General features: G+C 41.8%; 1 protein-coding gene and 1 non-coding gene across 6 annotated transcripts in view; both read right to left on the bottom strand.

Moving 5' to 3' along the window:
• Nucleotides 1–4,841, bottom strand: part of CCDC120 (coiled-coil domain containing 120) — a 48,375-nt gene extending 43,534 nt beyond the window's left edge. For 2 of the 5 annotated variants that reach the window (XM_087886604.1, XM_087886605.1), the window contains exon 1: nt 4,247–4,366. The gene's annotated coding sequence lies outside the window, so the exon portion shown is untranslated. Of the gene's footprint in view, nt 1–4,246 lie in introns of all 5 variants that reach the window. The other 3 variants (XM_034434039.3, XM_087886602.1, XM_060683374.2) reach the window with 3 other exon arrangements.
• Nucleotides 4,842–10,890: 6,049 nt separating this feature from the next.
• On the bottom strand, nt 10,891–10,965 carry TRNAR-CCU (transfer RNA arginine (anticodon CCU)). Its single transcript has one exon. It is a non-coding gene; the product is annotated as a tRNA-Arg (tRNA).
• Between the last annotated feature and the right edge of the window lie 9,035 nt (nt 10,966–20,000).

The raw sequence follows: 20,000 nt of genomic DNA, 5'->3' as shown, positions 1-20,000 counted from the left end.
GGTTTACCTTTCTGGTACACTTCTAGCATAATAAACAGCATACAACAGAGGTGGGCAACTGTGGCCCTTTTACAACCTGTGGACTTCAACTCCCAGAATTCCTGAGACAGCCAAGCTGGCTCAGGAATTCTGGGAGTTGAAGTCCACAGATGGCTCAGGAATTCTGGGAGTTGAAGTCCACAGGTTGTAAAAGGGCCACAGTTGCCCACCCCTGCGCATATAAGATACACTCTGTGTAAAAAATAAAGAAATCCCACCCCCACACTCTCGTGGTAGTTATGTAAACCCTTAGACATGGGGGCATGACATAACATCTATATAACTTAAGAAAAGGTGGACTACATTAACCAATATAACAATAAACCAGAAATCAAGTTGTCTCAGCCAATCTCATTGTACACGTGTTGTGCTTTGACAATAAAGGTTCAATTGAATTGAATTGAAGTATGCAGAACTATAGATTCCCCCCACCCCCCACCCCCAGCTCCCACTCCAGCTATATTTTTCATCCATCAATTTTGGTGAAATGTCAGTCTTCCCTTCCCCCACCTCTTTGGGATGCCCAGACGTGATTTAATTATTTGCAACTATGCAGGAGAGTAAGGAGTAGTGCCAAGAGAGAGAGAGGGGGGACGACCATCTCTGCCCACACTTGTAGGTCTGAGGATTTTTTTCAGCAGAACATTTGGGCTGTTAGATTTCTGCTTTCTCTGTTACCGGAGGAGAGAACAGATTAAGCGGTTGAAAGCTTCTCCATCTCCTAGTCCTGGGCCTGCTTCCCATTCATTCCCTTCTCTCCACAGAAGGTGGGGATTAGAAAGCTGGCAAGAGAAAGAAGAGCACCTGACCCTTCTGGGATAATTTGCCTTGGGCCCTCCCAGGAGCTTGACTGAGCTGGGCTAAGCTCCCTGCTGATAGAGTTGGAGGGCTTAACTCTTGAAATCCTTTCTCACAGCAAGGCAAAAGTCCAGCTTCTAATCTTCTCAACAGCCAGGTCTCCTTTCTCTTTCAGGATTCCTGGCTCTCAGCCCCATCCAACCCTCTTGTAACTCAGGAGACTTTGGAAAGGGAAAAGAAGGGAAGGGTGGATGAAGGAATGTGGATCTGGAGTCTGGAAAGCTCCACTTTGCACAAAAAATACAATGGGTCACACAATACTGTCACAGAGATCAGCGTGTGAAAACCGAGAGAATGTCAGATCCTAAGACATACTTCCCCTCTTGAAAGAAACAAAAATCATCAATGTGATTGTATGCATATTCTCTGTTCAATTCATCTTGTTCTTTTTGGTACATTTTTAAATTTCCCTGTTAATACTTCCAGCCAGTAAGTTCAAGGTGCCAATGGCAGGTTGACTGCAGCATCCTTTGATTTGGACCCTATCCCAAACTCACAGCATTCTCCCCAAAGCATATAAATATCAAATAGTTACTAAACTGTTGCAAATTACTTCCTCCTTCCCTGACTTCTTTAGAGGAACAGAAAGCAGTACTGTAAGGAATTGGCTATTGTGTCAAAAAACGGGTCACCTATTTTTTTTTTTTCAATTTGGACCTCCTGTTTTGAAGTCCCTTCCAGTGGGACAGTTAATAATTTTATGAAGGAAATCATAGATAGATTATATAAATCTATAGACCTTATATTGGAATGCAGTGGTTCAGTGGCTAAGACGCTGAGCTTGTCGATCGAAAGGTTGGCAGTTCAGTGGTTCGAATCCCTAGTGCCATGTAACGGGATTAGCTCCTGTTACTTGTCCCAACCTAGCAGTTTGAAAGCATGTAAAAAATGCAAGTAGAAAAACAGGGACCACCTTTGGTGGGAAGTAACAGCGTTCCGTGCGCCTTTGGCATTTAGTCATGCCGGCCACATGACCACAGAGACATCTTCGGACAGCGCTGGCTTTTCGGCTTTGAAACAGAGATGAGCACCGCCCTCTAGAGTCAGGAACGACTAGCTCATATGTGCGAGGGGAACCTTTACCTTTACCTATAGACCTTATAGATTTCCCCCCCCCCATTTTTAATACAGTGGTATGTCTTGCTTCCAAGAGATCTGCTGAGGCCTCAGGTATTATACGGAGCAGAACCTATACTTCTACTGAAAGTCTTACACTGACAACATCACTGCTTCCAATCCCCTTTTGGACCTTGGAGAACCTGTTTTGGGTTGCAGATGCTTCTCAGCTGAGGGCTCAAGTTATGCTATGATATATTGGTCCTTCTGCAAAGGCTCAAGATTCTTGGTTTGATTTGATGTAATAGAGTGGAGCAATTGCTCTAATGTTTCCTTCCCAGTTCTCACAGCTTCTTCTGGTTAAGCCACTTGGGGGGTACAAGGAAGGGTGGGGGGGATACACCAAACTAGGTCAGTCTAGCAAGAATTTTATTCCTTGTTTGCCTGCACTGGGCCAGCTATTGCTTTGCGATTAGAAAGAGATCTCAGAAGTTTGAATTTCCAGCAGTGACTGCATTAATCCTGCTAGTCATCGAACTAACAGGAAGCAAAGGCAAGGAATACTCCTTTTCAACCAGGCTTTTCACCCTTCTGATATGTAAGCTTTGGACCCACAGTGTCCCATTGTTTTGCCCCTGATCAGGCTGGAATGCCTCTCCTACCGTTTTCTGTTTTGTTTCACTCATTCAGTGTTTAATTGGTTCCTGTTTATCCTGCGATAAGAGATGGGTTTTGTCTGCCTGCGTATGTGTATGTCACAAATTTGGCATCAGGGTCAGTGGCATTTCCTTTGGGACAGATGTTCAAGGGCCTTTACGGCAAAATGGATGGAACAGTCTCCCAAATATAACACATGGATCATTTATTTTGAAATAAAGTTAATACACCTGTAATAATCAAAAGAGCTTCCTCCTAAGATAATTTGAAGTATAACAACACACACAATTGGTATCTTGCATAAGGCATTCAGAGTCACTGCCTCCAGTGAACAAACTGCACTGCTCATTAAAGTTTGTTCCTAAAGAGATTTTTCTCTCCCAAATAGCACCAAAAGACTTCCAGAAAGGTAAACACATCTCAGGTAAGGAGATATGTGAACATTTATTGGTGGGATTTCCTTCCCCACTCGGTTGTTTCCAAGTGTGACAGTGAAAAGCTATTTATGGCATGCTTTTTCACTCAAGCTCTGGGGTTCAAGGTAGCTCATGCCAGAGAGCTATTAGTCCAAACCAAGCCACAGCCACCACTTCTTGGCTGTGGACTGGAGGAGGCAGGGAAAGAGGTTACCTACAGAATCTACTTAGAGCAGGGGTCTCCAACCTTGGCAACTTTAAGACTTGTAGGCTTCAATTTTCAGAATTCTGGGAGTTGAAGTCCACAGGTCTTAAAGTTGCCAAGATTGGAGACCCCTGACAGAGAACCCTCAAAGTCACCCAAAATGTCACCTGTCTCTCTAATGAAGTCTCTGCCCTCTGTTGATTCCAGGGGGTAAATCCTCTGTTCTTTGGAGGTCCTTCCCTGTGGGAAAGCACAGCCAACTTGCCCTTATATTATATCCATTCAGAAGCTCACAAAATTGTCTACACACAGGCCATTGTGAAATGTGATCCAGAGAGACCTGCTGGCCTGCCCTGCAAAAGACCGGAATGGTGCTGGAGCACAATTTGAAAGGGCTGGCCTGCAGAGGAAGGAAAAGTTAAATACTTCCCCCAGCTGAGTTTGTATCCTGCCCCTTTCCCACCCTCTGGACATTCCCTCAGGCATTGAGATAGGCCTTTCTGGGCCACAATCTTGCTATGGATCCCAGAAGTGCCCAGCAAATTCCTGTCTTTCTTTGTCAAGGTCTCATCTGTAAAATGGGAACATCAGGGGCAAAAAAAAAAGGTACTTTACAGAAATACACCATGCATTACCTGCTTTAAAATGAAGGACAGGCTCTTAATCCAAGCCCTTTCCTGATCCCTGACCCTACCCTCACCCCACCAACTCCTTCAAAGCTTGACTCAAAGCTAGCAAATTCCCATGGAGGCCAAAGGTCCCCCTGGCCCAATTCTGTCCCCTTTGTGTAGTTTCAATCTCCTCCCCCTCTCCCCAGGCCCCAAGAGCATGGATGTAGTTGTAACACACACCACCTCCCTCCCCGGGGATCAATGGATGATCTGTAGTTTTCGCTCCCCCACCCCTTGCAAACTTTTTAAGGTGGGAGGGATGGAAACTACAATAGGAGCAGCCACCCTCCCGCCTCCCAAGACTCCCCGTTGTCTCTGCCCAAATCCTGGGCAGGATTCCTTACCATTTGTTTCTCCTTGAGACGGCGCCGATTTATTTATTTATTTATTGTTGTTGTCCCCCTCTGGATAAGCGAGTTGACTTTGATTTTTCGGCCATCCAGAGCTCGGCTGAGCAGGAGAAAAGAAGAGGTGTGTGTTTGTGTGTGTGTGTGTGTGTATAGCAGCCGGCGGGCGGCCGAGGATCTTCACTCCCAGCACCGACCCCATCTCCCATTGGGGAAGGGAGGTTTCTTCGACCTCATCTTGAGGGCGCTGGGTGGGCTCCGGCCGAGGAAAATCCACCCTTCCTCGGGGTTTCGATCAGGCAAACGAAACGAGGCGGGGGATCGGGGAGGCGACCATAGAAGGCGGCGGGAGAGAGGGTGTGTGTGTGTGTGTGTGTGTGTGTGTGTGTGTGTGTGTGTGTGTTGTGGGGGGGGAGTGCGGTTATTGTTTGTTTACCTCCTCGCGTCCTGTCCCTGACGGCTCCTCATTCCCCGCTCGCCGCGGTGCCTGTCTGTCTGTGTTATGTCTCCCGCTTTCGCGCACACACATAACGCGCAGAGGCCGGCTGTAGCGTAGCGTGGCTGTCGGCTGCACACCTCCAGCTTATGGTGTGGTGTGGTGTCTCGGTGTGTGTGTGTGAGCGCGCGTTATTCTCCCCGACGTCTGCCTTAACCCTTCGGCGGCTGGAAGGAGATCCGCATACAGCCGTGCTGTACCGGGTGTACTTGGCGGACGGGGAGGCGGGGAGGGGGCTTCCCTTCCTTCAAAGGAAGCGATCGCTGAAAGGGAAAGAAGAGCGGAGGGTCGAGACTCAGCGGGGCGGGGGCTTAACGCGCCCCTCCTCTTTCGCACCTCTTTCGTCTTTTATCTCCCACGAGTGCGGGTGGGAAGGAAGAGGGCAGGCGGGGGTTTGTTACCCGGGGCGGAGGAGAAAAAGGGGGCCTGCTGCATATGCTCAGAGGCTCTCTCTTCCTTTAAGTTTTGACCACCTGGGAATTGCCGTCGTTGGATTGTGTGTGTGTGTGTGTGTGTGTTTTAAAGGGGCACAAGCCTGTTGTGAATTTAATAAGACAAACACAACTTTTAGATTAATCAGAGACAGATTTTATATATATTGCGCAATAGGTTCAAGGCTCTGTACATGAAGCGTTGAACAAAGACAGGAATTAGGTACAGTGGTTTTATACCCTTCTAGACAAAGGATTCTTTTGAAGTCAGCAGTACATATGGTCCTATACATTTATCAATTTCAATTGACATTACAGAGTTTCTTTGCAAAACAGTCATAATTCTTTTTGTAGATTACTGAAGCATCTCTTTTATCTTTTGACGATGGACAACTTTTAACTCATGTGGATCCCCTTGACCTAACCAACCTTTAAGCTGTATGTCATTAGAATGTTCCTTTCTTCTGACAACTTAGAGGCCTCCTAGAGGAACCAAAAGGATTTTGGCTGAGTTTGTACTTTTTCCAACCGGATGCATTGCTTTTTAGAATAGAGTGAATAGAAAGTTATCCAGTGGTCATCCATCAGAGCCCGCTTCATTACATTATTCCCCCCTCTGAAAGTTTTTCAATGCAGAAACTTTCACTATTCTCATATAAGTTTAACTTCTGAGTATACAAGATTCCAATAAACAAATCTACCATATATAGGGTCTAACAAAAGATAATTAATAAAAGTAAAGGATAGGTAGTTCTTGATTGTTTTTCTACTCTCTTGATTCTTGGGAAGATTCTCTACCCTTTTCTACAGGTTCCATTTCCTCATATGGGTCTGCCTCAGAATCTTTATGTTCTTCCACAGGATATGGACCAAGTTGATTAAGAAAACGTTCTATCAAAGCTAGTTCCTTTTCAACTTGAATCTCCTTTACTGTTCTTATTTATAGATGTTTCAGCATAGGGATTGCACAAGGAATAAAAGCTAGGCCTGTCACAGCCATATTAATTCACCCGGATCCAGGCAACCAAGAAAACCACATGTCAGTTGTTTATAACCTCTGACCTATCTTGGAAGCCCTATCCTGCAATTCCTTGGCAATTTCTCTGACCACACCTGATTTGTTACATGTTCCTGTCCAGTTTGTTGGTAAACACAAATATGCATCCTTTCCACATAAGAAGATTTATGGAAAAGGCATGCACTCAGTAGTTCCTTGCATTAGTCCAGACCCCTAAGTCCCTGCCACAAACATTCCTGCCAGTGGTTGCAATGGGACTTCCAGTGAGGGGTCCTTCTGTTTATCTCTGAGAATTGGTCCTTCAAAAAACATATCGAGAGGTAGTATTTCCAGGTGGAAAAAGGATACACAAATCTAATTTGGACTTTAAGTTGAACCAGAGCGGAAATTCTGAAGGTTGAAATGGTCTTGAACAGATTCCATCCACCCCACTTTCCCTTCTTAAAGTTTATTTCTGGTAGCCTTTGTTCTAACCCAGAGTTATGGTTTGACAGGAACAGCATGATAAGATGTAGGGCTAGCAGATAAACATAAGCAGCATTTCTGACCTAGGGTAGGGTCATACTGTTTAACAAGATCTTGACTTTATTCCAAAATCCGTGATATATAGTCTCCTCTATGCAATTGTTGTAGAGGCCCATTTTCCTTATCTATTCCCCCCTCAGCTGGGAATGTCAATAGTGCAACCTTAGGTGGTGGAGTTGACTTAGGTCTAAAGTAAGAACCCCGTGCATAGACAATGCGTTTTTGGCGGTAGCGAACTTGACCTAAAGTGTCTCCACTTGGGGAATCAATGTTCATCTTATGTTCACCTGAGAGTCCTAGTGCGAATAATGTCCAAAGCCATAAACAAATCATAATCAACTATGGTGTGAAGCTCACTACGTCAGGGAGAGGGTTAGTGGTGCATGTGATTTGGGAAACAGGAGTAGCAATAAAAATCCTAGGCCTACCACAAAAACGTTCCTGATATATGTAAAACAAAATTACTAGTAAGATTAGAAAAACAAATACCCACAAAATGTACTCCCAAACTTCTAATAACATTAGCATGTGTAAGAAAGTGTTATACTAAGGCTAATAATATGTATATGTACAATGTGAAGGCAGTTGTCCTCTTTACAAATCTTCCGCCGTGCGTAGAGAATCAGCTTCCGGAGTGATTCAGCAAGGCTGGCGGTCACCTGGTATCAGTCTCATCCAGTGGATCCAGGATCATCCTCCTAAGATCTTAAAAACACAATTACAAAACCAATACATCTGGGCGAGTGCGCAAAGGAATCTGAGCAGTTGTAGTCTTTTTCAGTGGGGAAACAGCATAGGCAACCACTGAATCCTAAGAAAGAAAAAATATAAAAATAGTCCAGATGATGAAGAATGCTATTCCCACTGGTGGCTGGATCCTTTGGATCATCAACTTCACTGGATTTCCTTGATGAGATTGGGCCTGTTCACTTGGGGTCTAACTTCCGTCCAGTTTGGATTAACATCCAATCATCGTGGTGAAATTTGTGGACTGGAAACTTCAAAGGTGATGTTTGGGCTAATAGTCCTTGTTTCCTAAAAACTTTAAAATATCTGGACAAGTTATACACATATTGTTTCAATACTTTGTCACTGGTTTCCAAGGAAGTAATGCATATGCTTCCTGTAGTGAAAACTACTTCAAACAACAGTTCATATGATGATAATCTGTCTAGGTTGTCTTGACACCACTGTTGCTGTAGCATTACTGCAGATAAAAGCTGCAACCCACCCTGTGAGGTGGTTCACTATGACTAATAAATATTTTACACTCCCCACTTTTGGTAATTCTGTAAAATCCACATGAATACATTGAAATAGTCTTAAAGCTGGTGATACATCTTACCCATATGTTGTTTTCTGACAGCATGTTCATTCACCTTTTTACAAACCAAACATTTGTTTATAAGTGATGTTACTAAAGGATATATCCCAATACAATCATAGCTTAGTATAAAAGTTCATGTACGATAGCTTGAAGTCCCCAATGACTCCACCCATATTTTGCCAAATGATGTCCAGAGACTAAGGGTTACAATGCATTAAGCAATAGCCATCATAAAGTCAGCTTATTGCCCCCCACAAACTGGGTCCTCAATTCACCCACCTTAGAAAGGATGGAAGGCTGAGTCAACCTTGAGCCTAGTGAGATTCGAATTTACAGTAATTGCAGACAACTGGTGTTAAATTACAATGCATTTATCCACTGAGCTATCCAGGCTCCCTGTCCTTAGAGCTTAATTTAATGAATACAATTCAAAGGTTTGAGCAGACCAATTTCGAGGCAATTTGTCTCCATGGGGTGTCCCTCCAAATCTGGTCTTGTTTTTGTATGGAGACCAATTATTTCAACACCATAAAGTTCTCATCCAAGGTGATCCATTGATCTGGTGTTGGTTAAGAACTGTGCTTGATTCAAATTGAAATCTGCAGGTAAAATCAAATCTGTGTTGCATTAAAATTGTTTCATTTTTGTTTAGAATTTTGAATCAGACAACCACCACTGAAGGATAGTTCTGACTTGATGTGGGGTGCTTACAATGAGGGCTCCCTCAAAGGTCAATTTCCTACTTTCTGAGCCAACACCCCTCGTGCAATTCAATTTGTGTGTGTGTGTGTGTGTGTGTGTGTGTGTGTCTCTCTACAAAGAGACCGAATGGCCTTTCCAAATTTAGCAAACCCAATACAGGAGCCCTGGTTAAAGCCTGTTTCAAATTTCAAGGCTTCTTCTTCCATGTCCCTCCCATTTCAAACTCCAAGATCCAGATTCAATTAATTTTGCATAGAATTGTCTTAATTCTTGCTTGTTTATAGATGGAGGCGGAGACGCTACCCCTCCTTTCTATCAGGAGTGATTTTTTCTTTCCTTTTTTTTTTTTTTCTGTGGGGGGGGAGTCTCTCCCTTTAAAGATTGCTGAAAGGCAGAGCTTTCCCTTCAAAACTCCTGGAATCAGTTTTATTGTTCCTAGTAAGGCAAGCAAGAAACAAACACATCTTTTATTCTTCCTTTTGTTGTGGAAATTAAGGCGGCATCTCAGTTTCTTAATGGCCCATTGGTAAAGGTGGGGGCTGAACTCTGCCGGAGTTTCTACCTATTTTCTTTAGGGGAATTTTCTTGTGCTTTTAATATTGAGCTTCTCAATTCTTCCAACACTCTCTTCACTGATTAAGTGTATTCAAATGCTTTGTTCACTTAATCTGATCTCTGTCAACGAAAAACACCACTTCTCTTCTACTTCTTACCACTTCCACATTTCTTTCTTCCAACCTTCATAACTTTCCAAAAACACATCACATACCTTCTCCTTTCCATCAATTCTACTTTCTCTAACTCCTTCTTATTATAACATTCAATTCCTCCTACCACTGCCATCCTGATTTCCAAGCCAGCACAAGTCTGTATAGACAAACTTAAAGGCAACTTTCTGACTTCCCTTAAACTTCCTCTCTTCCTTCAACTACCGTATATCCCTCTATAAACAATTAGCTCCTCAGCACCAATTATCTAATCTCCCCGCAAAGTGAAGTGAACAAAAACAAGCATACTCTCGAGGCAGAATCCAACATTTTAGACAAAAATGCCACTGAATCTCTCCCACCACATATCACAATTTCCAACTCATCTCTGTGACAATTCCCAAAAAAGGGCAGTAACTTGTGCTACTGACAAACAAACATATAAACAACAAACAAACATACAAACGAACAAACGTGCCATCTGTTAAGGATGCAGAATGCACGCAGACATAAAAAACATTAAGAACAAACAATTAAATGGATCCGTCTCAATTTAAAACCTCAGAAATTTAAAACATCCGATTTAAAATTATGTTGCTAACCCAGCCTGGCAAAACAACAGGATTCTGAGTACAGGTTTAATGAAGCATTTTTAAACCTCCAAAAATTTCCAGAAAAAATAAAATCAAAATTGTATTCAGAGCAGAAAAGTTTTCATATGCAAATTAAAGAGACCTAGCAGCAACAGCATTAGCTGACCACACACTTCCCTCCTTTCTCTGCTCAGCAGAGAGACATGCTGTCCGCAGCCCACCCTTTTCCTGCTCCTTTCTTCCAAAGGAAGGGGGGGGAAATACAGGGAAATTTTTTTTTAAAGTACATAGAATTCTCATCTTCCTTTCGCCTCTCCTTTCAACAACACAACCCTCTGCATTTCTTTCTAATTTCTCACATTCTCAACACACCTGCATTCACATTTGCACTGCAATCAACTTCTTGTTTAAACCAATTTCACATACAAAAAATCCCACTTCATGCAAACCAACCATTACAATAATCTCAAATATCTCTCACAGCCTCAAGCACAAATCATCTCACTTTGCTGGCAGCCACACATATCACAATCAATTAAATTCCATTCAAATTTACACACTATCATTATATATATACATATATTTAACAGAAATCACACCAAATTGATCAAATCATATCTGTTTTCCCATTTAGACAGGCTTCACCTTTTTAACTGCCTGCTAAACCCCGGGAGGGAAGAACAGTAAACAACAGTTCTCTGGCTGTTTAAGAATGTCAGTTTATCAGAAAATTTATAACACTGCAATTAGTTCTTCTCTTACCACACATAAGATTACACATAATACTTAGTACTTAATTTCAACACTTAAATACTTAATTCCAGAGACTTCAGCTCGCCAACTGGTCTCCAGGTGGGACTCGAACCCACAATCCCTGGCTTAGGAGGCCAGTGCCTTATCCATTAGGCCACTGGGTCTCCAGGTAGGGGGTGATCAGGCCCCTCTGCCACCCCTTTAATGGGTGGGGTACCTCTAAACAGAGAGACTTTAACTCTCTGATTTATACTTACCTGTTTTCTTTTCCTCTTTCTTTCTTTCTTTCTTTCTTTCTTTTTGTTGAGTCTGTGTCTGATCAATCTTCAAGGATTCTTGACTAGCCTGTCTTCGTCAGCGGGTTTACGGCACCTCCTCACTGAATCTCCATGGACTTCAAAGGAGTCCTAATGGCCGGCTAGTGGATTTTCCTTGGAGAGGTGTCGATTCCCACCGAGGCAGGCTGTCTGGTAGAACAAAAGTTCTCTGCCTTGTAGTCCCATCTGCAGGGTGCCATAAATGTTGTGAATTTAATAAGACAAACACAACTTTTAGATTAATCAGAGACAGATTTTATATATATTGCGCAATAGGTTCAAGGCTCTGTACATGAAGCGTTGAACAAAGACAGGAATTAGGTACAGTGGTTTTATACCCTTCTAGACAAAGGATTCTTTTGAAGTCAGCAGTACATATGGTCCTATACATTTATCAATTTCAATTGACATTACAGAGTTTCTTTGCAAAACAGTCATAATTCTTTTTGTAGATTACTGAAGCATCTCTTTTATCTTTTGACGATGGACAACTTTTAACTCATGTGGATCCCCTTGACCTAACCAACCTTTAAGCTGTATGTCATTAGAATGTTCCTTTCTTCTGACAACTTAGAGGCCTCCTAGAGGAACCAAAAGGATTTTGGCTGAGTTTGTACTTTTTCCAACCGGATGCATTGCTTTTTAGAATAGAGTGAATAGAAAGTTATCCAGTGGTCATCCATCAGAGCCCGCTTCATTACATTAAGCCAACCATTATTAAATATTTGCAGAAATCTGCAAATATTTTATCTGGGAAGTCCGGGGCGCTTTCCTCAAACACTTTCCAGTTTCTTGTAAAAGCCATTTATTCACGGTAGTGCCGTCCTGGTCCCCAGCCCTAACATTTAAGCTTTTCTCTCCCCCCACCTCCCACCCATCTTCCCGAAGACGATTTTTCCTCCTTAAGCCAAGAGAGTCCTGCCACAAAGAGAAGATGAGGAGAGGTCAGGTGACCCGTTGGGTGTGACCAGAATTTTATCTTGGGTAACCGGGAAAGTGTGGTCAACCTGGTTATAGGCCAGTCTTTGGCCTAAAGGTATTGCCAACCAACTCTTTATAACCTTTTTGGTTAGTAAGAAGCTGTGATCACAAGAAGGAGGGTACAACCTAAACAACCTGATCTCTGACAATGAGGGAATGAGACTCCATTCACTGTGTATCTTATTCATGGGTTTGAGCAGAGGTGGGTTTCAGCAGGTTCTGACCAGTTCTGGAGAACCAGCAGCAGAAATTTTGAGTAGTTTGGAGAGCCTGTAGTAAAAATTCGGACTGGCCCCACCCCCATCTATTCTCTGCCTCCTAAATCCCAGCTGATCAGGAGGAAATGGGAATTTTGCAGTAAATTTCCCCTGGAGTGGGATGGGAATGGAGATTTTACAGTATCCTTCCTCTGCCACGCCCACCAAGCCACGCCACACCCACCAAGCCACACCCACAGAACCAGTAATAAAAAATTTTGAAATCCACCACTGGGTTTGAGATATGATGTGTCTTTGAAATTTCTTTCACTGGATGGATAAGCCATTGGTCCTTCTGTTCACAGATGTGCGCTAAGCCAAAGTGGGATTCATTTATTTTACCTTGATTGGTAAGTGAATGTTAACTATTATTAGTTATCTATCTAATCAACTCTAGGCAGCAAACATACTGCACCTAAAATGCTTTCTATTTTCCCTACAACAACCCTGTGAGGTGGGTTGAAAGAGACAGACTGGCCCAAAGCTACCCAGCTGGCTTTCACTGGACTAGGACTCCGTCTCCTTTGCCATTACACAAAACTGGCTCTCAGTTATGGTATGTTATGTTTGAATCAGATCATGATGGCTTATTTAGCACATCATAGCTTAAAAAACCTGGTTTTTGTTCCACATGAGAGCAGCATCTGACATTTCTCTTTCTGCAGAAGAGGGTTATAGTTTGTAAGTCTAGGAATCCAGTCATTCTCCAAGAATGTTCCATGTGAGTCAAGCCATCATTTTCATTTATTTTAGAACAATATTTTAAGTGAGTCCAGTACTTATGATCTGTTAATCTGGATTTCAGCTTTCATGTATGGTGTGAATTCAATCTAGCATGTCTGAACTGACTCCCCAGGGGTTTTTAAGAAGTTTTAACAAGTTCTGGCATGTAGATGGTCTATTTGCAGGAACCACAAATAAATAGCCATTGCTGTTTAGTCCAAGTATGTAGAATAATGGGGAACATAAAAGCACTTTTCCAATATTTGAGGGTCTATTACAGGGAACAAGGTGTGGATTTATTCTCCATAGCACCTAAGGGTAGAAAGGTAGGAAAATGGGTAGAAGCTTTAGGAGGGAAATTTTTACTCAAAATGAGGAATTTTCTGACTGAGAATTATTGTGTCAAGCAATGGAACCACCTCTCTCCTGAAGCCCTGGGATTCAGTCACTGGAGGTTTTCAAGCAAAGATTGGACAGCCATTGGAGATGACAAATAGGCAGGGCTAGATTAGCAGATCTCCCCTCCAACTGTGTAATTCTATTATCTTTTGAAAATGAAGTAATTGGCATATATGGATAAGTCAAGAGCAAATTGCATTCAAAAACAGGAAAAACGAACGGTACGTATGCCTATATGAGTCAGTGCACAGACTTCTAAAAACGTGTGGCACAAAGATGTTTTAATAAAAACACATGCACACAGTATATAGCTCCAGTAACTAGACTAGCTGAAATGTTTTAGTTTATAATCTGACAAATGACTGACATATCAGACATAATGCCCCCAAGGTATCATTGATTACATAGTGTCCCCAAGGCATCATTAGAAGTGGCATAAATGTGCTCTGTAAGATTTTTCCAAGAAGGTATCTTCTCTGTTGGCTATAAATGATGTGAGTTGTAACTCAGCATATCTGGAGGGTCTATAGTTGGGTGGGTGTGCTGTATAAAACTACATAGGTAGCTGACTATACTCAGTACAATCATGGGCTGAGAGAGTTTTCATGTGCATTCTTATTTTAATACATTAGGTAAAGTTCAATATGTACGCGAATAAATTTGCAATCCAGCTAGGCACACACAAATACACAAGAATAATATAATTGTCAGGCAATTAATCTCCAATGTATAAGGAAAAGTTCCAAGGAAGAGTTCAGTAAATTATTCGTACAATCAATCAAAGTATAATCAATAAATGAATAAAAAAACACAGGCAAAAGCAAAACACACTGTTAAGTTGTAACCATAGGTAGGTAACAGCCTTCCCTACCTTGCTGCCCTTCAGATGTGTTGGACTTTGACTCCCATAATTCCCATCCAGTATCATCAAGTTGTGCCCAAAATGTCTGAAGGAGAGTTCCATGTTTTTTTTTAGATAGGGAAAAGCTACTTTATATCTTTGTGATATATGTGTATATGGTTTAAAAAAAGGTTTATTGAGGAATTTTCACCATTTTAATTTTCTGGAAAAAATGTTCCCAGAAAACTCAGAACTCCCACTTTCTCTAAATGTATAACAACAAATGCTATTTTTTGAAAATATTAACCTATCTTTGACAGGCCAGCAACCAAACTGGTAACATGGTTTGTTTACTGTAACGCTTCCTCTGTTGATTTCTGTTGTACTTTCTCCCATGAAAGAGGAGATTACAATAGGATTTCCCCAGTGTATGCTGGATAACTGAAAGTGTTTACAGAAGGGTTCTGCTGGATAATGGGCAGACTAAACATATTTTAAATAAAACAAATATGGATACAAATGAGTAAATTGGAATTATATTGAAGAAGCTAGTTTACGAGACCATGTTATTTGCGGGACTGCCTATCTCAAATCATTTTTGCCCATCCAATAAGATCTGACAAGGTCAGAGCGCTCCAGATCCCATCTCTTAAGCAATGTCATCTTGCAGGAGTCAGGAGACATGACTTTTCTGTCATTTTGTCTGTCTACAAAAAAATCATTCCCCTCAAGATCTAAGCAGCTTCAATCTTGCCTGCCTTTCTGAAGGTCTTAAAGGCATGGCTTTGGGCCAGGGGAATTTGGGTTTCCATCTGATAATATTCTTTTGATTGTCGAATGACTTCGGCAGAATTTGTTCTATATATATATATATACATACATACATATACACACACACACATATATATATGATGGTTTACTTTTAGCTGTTTATTTAATTGTAAACCTATGCAGCTCACGGAGCAGAAGGGTAATGTGCTGTTTTAGAAGCAGACATAATTGCCTGTACCACTGTATTTTGCACCAGCTGAAGCTTCCAGATACTTTTCAAGGACAACCCCAGATACAACATATCACAGCCATCCAATTGGGTGGTGACTATGGCTATGAGTAACTGTGACACCCCCACCCCCCAATTCGGGAATGGTGTAACTAGTACATAATATGAAGCCGCACAAAAGCCTTCTCAGTGGAGATCACCTCTTGCTCTTCAAGCAGGAGTTGGGAGTCCAGGAGTACCAAGCCATCTCAAATCCTATTCCTAGAGAAGGCAGATTGAAATCCCCCAAGAGTGTAAGTCAGGCTGGTACAATTGCAACATTCCCAACTAATCCTTAGAGCCCAACTTCATAAACAGGGTCTCACATCCGGTGACCTGTGGGGCAGCACACCTAAAAGCCATAAGGGATTCCTAGATGACAGTCACCAAACCTTAATCCCTGTTTTGGCTGATGACATATCTGGAATCCAACTAGGTATATCTCTTAAAGGACCACCCCTCCTTTCTGGGCCCAGCCAGGTCTCAGTAATACATGCCAGGTTGGCCCTCTCATTGATGATTAGATAGCAGATGGGGGGCAGGCTTATTACAAACCATTTAAAAGCAGCAGCTGGAAACTATTTGATCTGGAATTGACAGACTCTTCTTTAACCCATTGTACTCCCAGTAACTATTTCCAGTATGGGAGTTGAGAGCAAGAGGGAATTGCATCTTCACATTATCAGAAAGTAATCAACTATTTTAGTGGCTTTTTCTTAGTACCAATAAAGATTCTTATTGCTGAGAATTCAGAAAATTATGCTGAGCTCTTGCCTACAAGCCCAAGATCCAAGACATAATTCAAATAAATCTATCCTTTTTGTCAATTTTTTCTCAATGTCAAAACTTTCACAGCTATCCAGTCAATCACTTCATTAGAAATACCAATGGTTTAGTATTCCGATTTTTGTTGTAATAGAAATATACCTACACTTCATTTTGTTGTGTAAGTTGGAAATTTCCTTCCTTACTTCTCTTATTCACTTTTCTGTCACATTGTCCATTTATATCTATTTGAGCCGCCCCCTCCCCCAAAAAACCAAAACTGTGCTATCTTTGTTTTTCATTGATCAGAGTTCACAAAGCATAGTGGTTGACATTTTATTTGTTGTCTCAATATTAAAAGGGTTTTCATTTTTATTTATTATTGTATTTAATCATATATTAATTTCATCTTATTAGTTTTGTAATGAGCTCCACCAGAACTTTTTTTTACTTTAGTTAACAGTGCTGTTATTTGCAAATGACAAAATGTTCAATTGCAAATTCATTTCCTACAATAGCTTCCTGTTCATTATAAAGGATCCTCAGAATTACCAGCTGTTCTGATATGCTTATTGTACATAAAAGGTAAAGGTTCCCCCCCCCCACATATGTGCTAGTCGTTCCGGACTTGGTGCTCATCTCCGTTTCAAAGCTGAAGAGCCAGCGCTGTCCGAAGACCTCTCTGTGGTCATGTGGCCGGCATGACTAAACGCCAAAGGCCCACGGAACGCTGTTACCTTCCCACCAAAGGTGGTCCCTATTTTTCTACTTGCATTTTTTACATGCTTTTGAACTGCTAGTTTGGCAGAAGCTGGGGCAAATAATGGGAGCTCATTCCATTATGCGGCACTAGGGATTCGAACCGCTGAACTGCTGATCTTTTGATTGAGAAGCTCAGCGTCTTAGCCACTGAGCCACCGCATCCCTCACTGAGGGACTTATTGTACATATGTGCTATCAAATTGGTATCAACTCTCAGCAATCACATAGGACAACCTGTCTCCAATTTACCCCTTCATGTTTCTAATGATACATTCATTGCCACCATAATCAAGCCGTATCACCTTGCTGATGATTGTCCTTTCCTTTCACCTTTCCCAACATTATGAGCTTCTCATAGTGTTTTAGCAACCCATGGTATTCTCAGGAGCCTATTCCAACACCAAAGTTCAAAGATGACAAGAGTTTTTCTATCAGTTTTTCTATCATCTTCTTCAAAGTCCAACTTTCATTTCATTTCCACAGACTTACTTTTCTCCACAGGGAAAGCCATTGCTTGCAAGTCAGATCTTTGTAGATAAAGGCGCATAATAACATCTCAAAATCTTTTTTCCAGGCCTTCATAGCAACCCTACCAAGTGCCAGTTGGAACAATATTTCTTGACTGCTAGTTCCTTTACTCCCCTTCATGGATTACTGCCTTGTTGTGGTGAAGGGGCTTGCATAGCTCAATGAAGCTATGAGCTATGCCATGCAGGGACACCCAAGATGGACAGGTCATAGCAGAGAGTTCTGACAAAACTTGATCCACTGGAGAAGGAAATGGCAACCCACTCCAGTATCTTTGCCATGAAAACCCCATGGACAGTACCAAAAGGAAAAAAGATATGACACCGGAAGATGAGCCCCTCAGGTCGGAAGGTGTCCAATATGCTACTGGGAAAGAGCAGAGGACTAGTATTAGTAGCACCAGAAAGAGTGAAGCGACTGGGCCAAAGCCGAAAGGACACTCAGCTGTGGATGCATCTGATGGTGAAAGGAAAGTCCAATGCTGTCAAGATTTTTTCTCCATAGGAACCTGGAATGTAAGATCCATGAATCAAGGCAAGCTGGACGTGATCAAACAAGAGATGACAAGACTGAATATCGACATCTTAGGAATCAGCAAACCAAAATGGACAGGAATGGGTGAATTTAATTCAGATGACCATCAGGTATACTATTGTGGGCAAGAATCCCTCAGAAGAAATGGAGTAGCCTTAATAATCAATAAAAGAGTAGGAAAAGCAATACTGGGATACAATCCCCAAAATGACAGAATGATCTCAGTTCGAATCCAAGGCAAACCATTCAATATCACAGTAATCCAAGTCTATGCCCCAACCACTGGTGCTGAAGAGGATGAAATTGACTGTTCTATGAAGCCCTACAGCACCTTATAGAATTAACACCAAAAAATGATGTCCCTATCATCAGGGGGGATTGGAATGCTAAAGTAGGAAGCCAAAAGATAACCGAATAACAGGCAAGTTTGGCCTTGGAGTACAAAATGAGGCAGGGCACAGGCTGATAGAATTCTGTCAAGATAATATGATGGTCATAGCAAACTCTCTTTTCCAACAACCCAAGAAACGACTCTACACATGAACATCACCAGACGGTCAACACAAAAATCAGATTGACTATGTGCTCTGCAGCCAAAGATGGAGAAGCTCTATACAGTCAGTAAAAACAAGACCAGGAGCTGACTGTGGCTCAGATCATGAGCTTCTCATTGCAAAATTTAGTCTTAAATTGAAGAAAGTAGGGAAAAGCACTAGGCCACTCTGGTATGAACTAAATCGTATCCCTGATGAATATACAGAAGAGGTGACAAATAGATTTAAGGAATTAGATCTGATAGACAGAGTGCCTGAAGAACTATGGACGGAGGTTCGCAACATTGTACAAGAGGTTGCAACTAAAACCATCCCAAAGAAAAAGAAATGCAAGAAAGCAAAATGGCTGTCTGAGAAAGCTTTACAAATAGCTGAGGAAAGAACGGAAGCGAAGGGCAAGGGAGAAAGAGAAAGATACACCCAATTGAATGCAAAATTCCAGAGAATAGCTAGAAGAGATAAGAATGCATTATTAAATGAACAGCGCAAAGAAATAGAAGAAAACAATAGAATAGGGAGGACCAGAGATCTCTTCAAGAAAATTGGAAATATGAAGGGAACATTTCATGCAAAAGATGGGCATGATAAAGGACCAAAATGGCAGGGACCTAACAGATTAAGAAGAGGTGACAACATTACACGGAAGAACTATACAAGAACGAGCTTAACATCCCTGATAACCACAATGGGGTGGTCACTGACTTCGAGCCAGACATCCTAGAATGTGAAGTAAAATGGGCCTTAGGAAATCTGAGCAACAACAAAACTAGTGCAGGTTACAGTATTCCAGGTGACCTATTCAAAATCTTAAAAGACGATGCAGTAAAAGTGCTACACTCAATTTGCCAGCAAATTTGGAAAACTCAACAGTGGCCACAGGATTGGAAAAGGTCAGTTTACATTCCAATTCCAAAGAAAGGCAATGCCAAAGAATGTTCAAACTATCGCACCATTGCACTCATATCACATGCTAGTAAAGTTATGCTTAAAGATAGGCTCCAGCAGTATGTGGATCGAGAACTACCAGAAGTACAGGCAGGATTTCAAAGAGGCAGAGGAACTAGAGATCAAATTGTCAACATACGCTGGATCATGGAGAAAGTTAGGGAGTTCCAGAAAAACATCTACTTCTGCTTCACTGACTATGATAAAGCCTTTGATTGTGTGGATCACAACAAATTGTGGCAAGTTCTTAAAGAGATGGGAGTACAAGACCATCTTATTTGTCTCTTGAGAAACCTAAATGTGGCTCAAGAAGCAACAGTGAGAACTGGACACGGAACCACTGATTGGTTCAAAATTGGGAAAGGAGTCTGGCAAGGCTGTATACTGTTGCCCTGCCTATTTAACCTACATGCAGAGCACATCATGAGAAAGGCAGGGCTAGATGAATCAAAAGTTGGAATTAAGATTACCGGGAGAAATATCAACAACCTCAGATATGCAGATGATACCATTCTAATGGCAGAAAGTGAAGAGGAACAAGAGCCTCTTGATGC

The sequence above is a fragment of the Pantherophis guttatus genome, chromosome 2, assembly GCF_059756535.1.
Source record: "Pantherophis guttatus breed Tessera chromosome 2, ASM5975653v1, whole genome shotgun sequence".
Taxonomy (NCBI): Eukaryota; Metazoa; Chordata; class Lepidosauria; order Squamata; family Colubridae; genus Pantherophis; species Pantherophis guttatus.
This window is presented reverse-complemented; position numbering and strand designations above follow the sequence as displayed.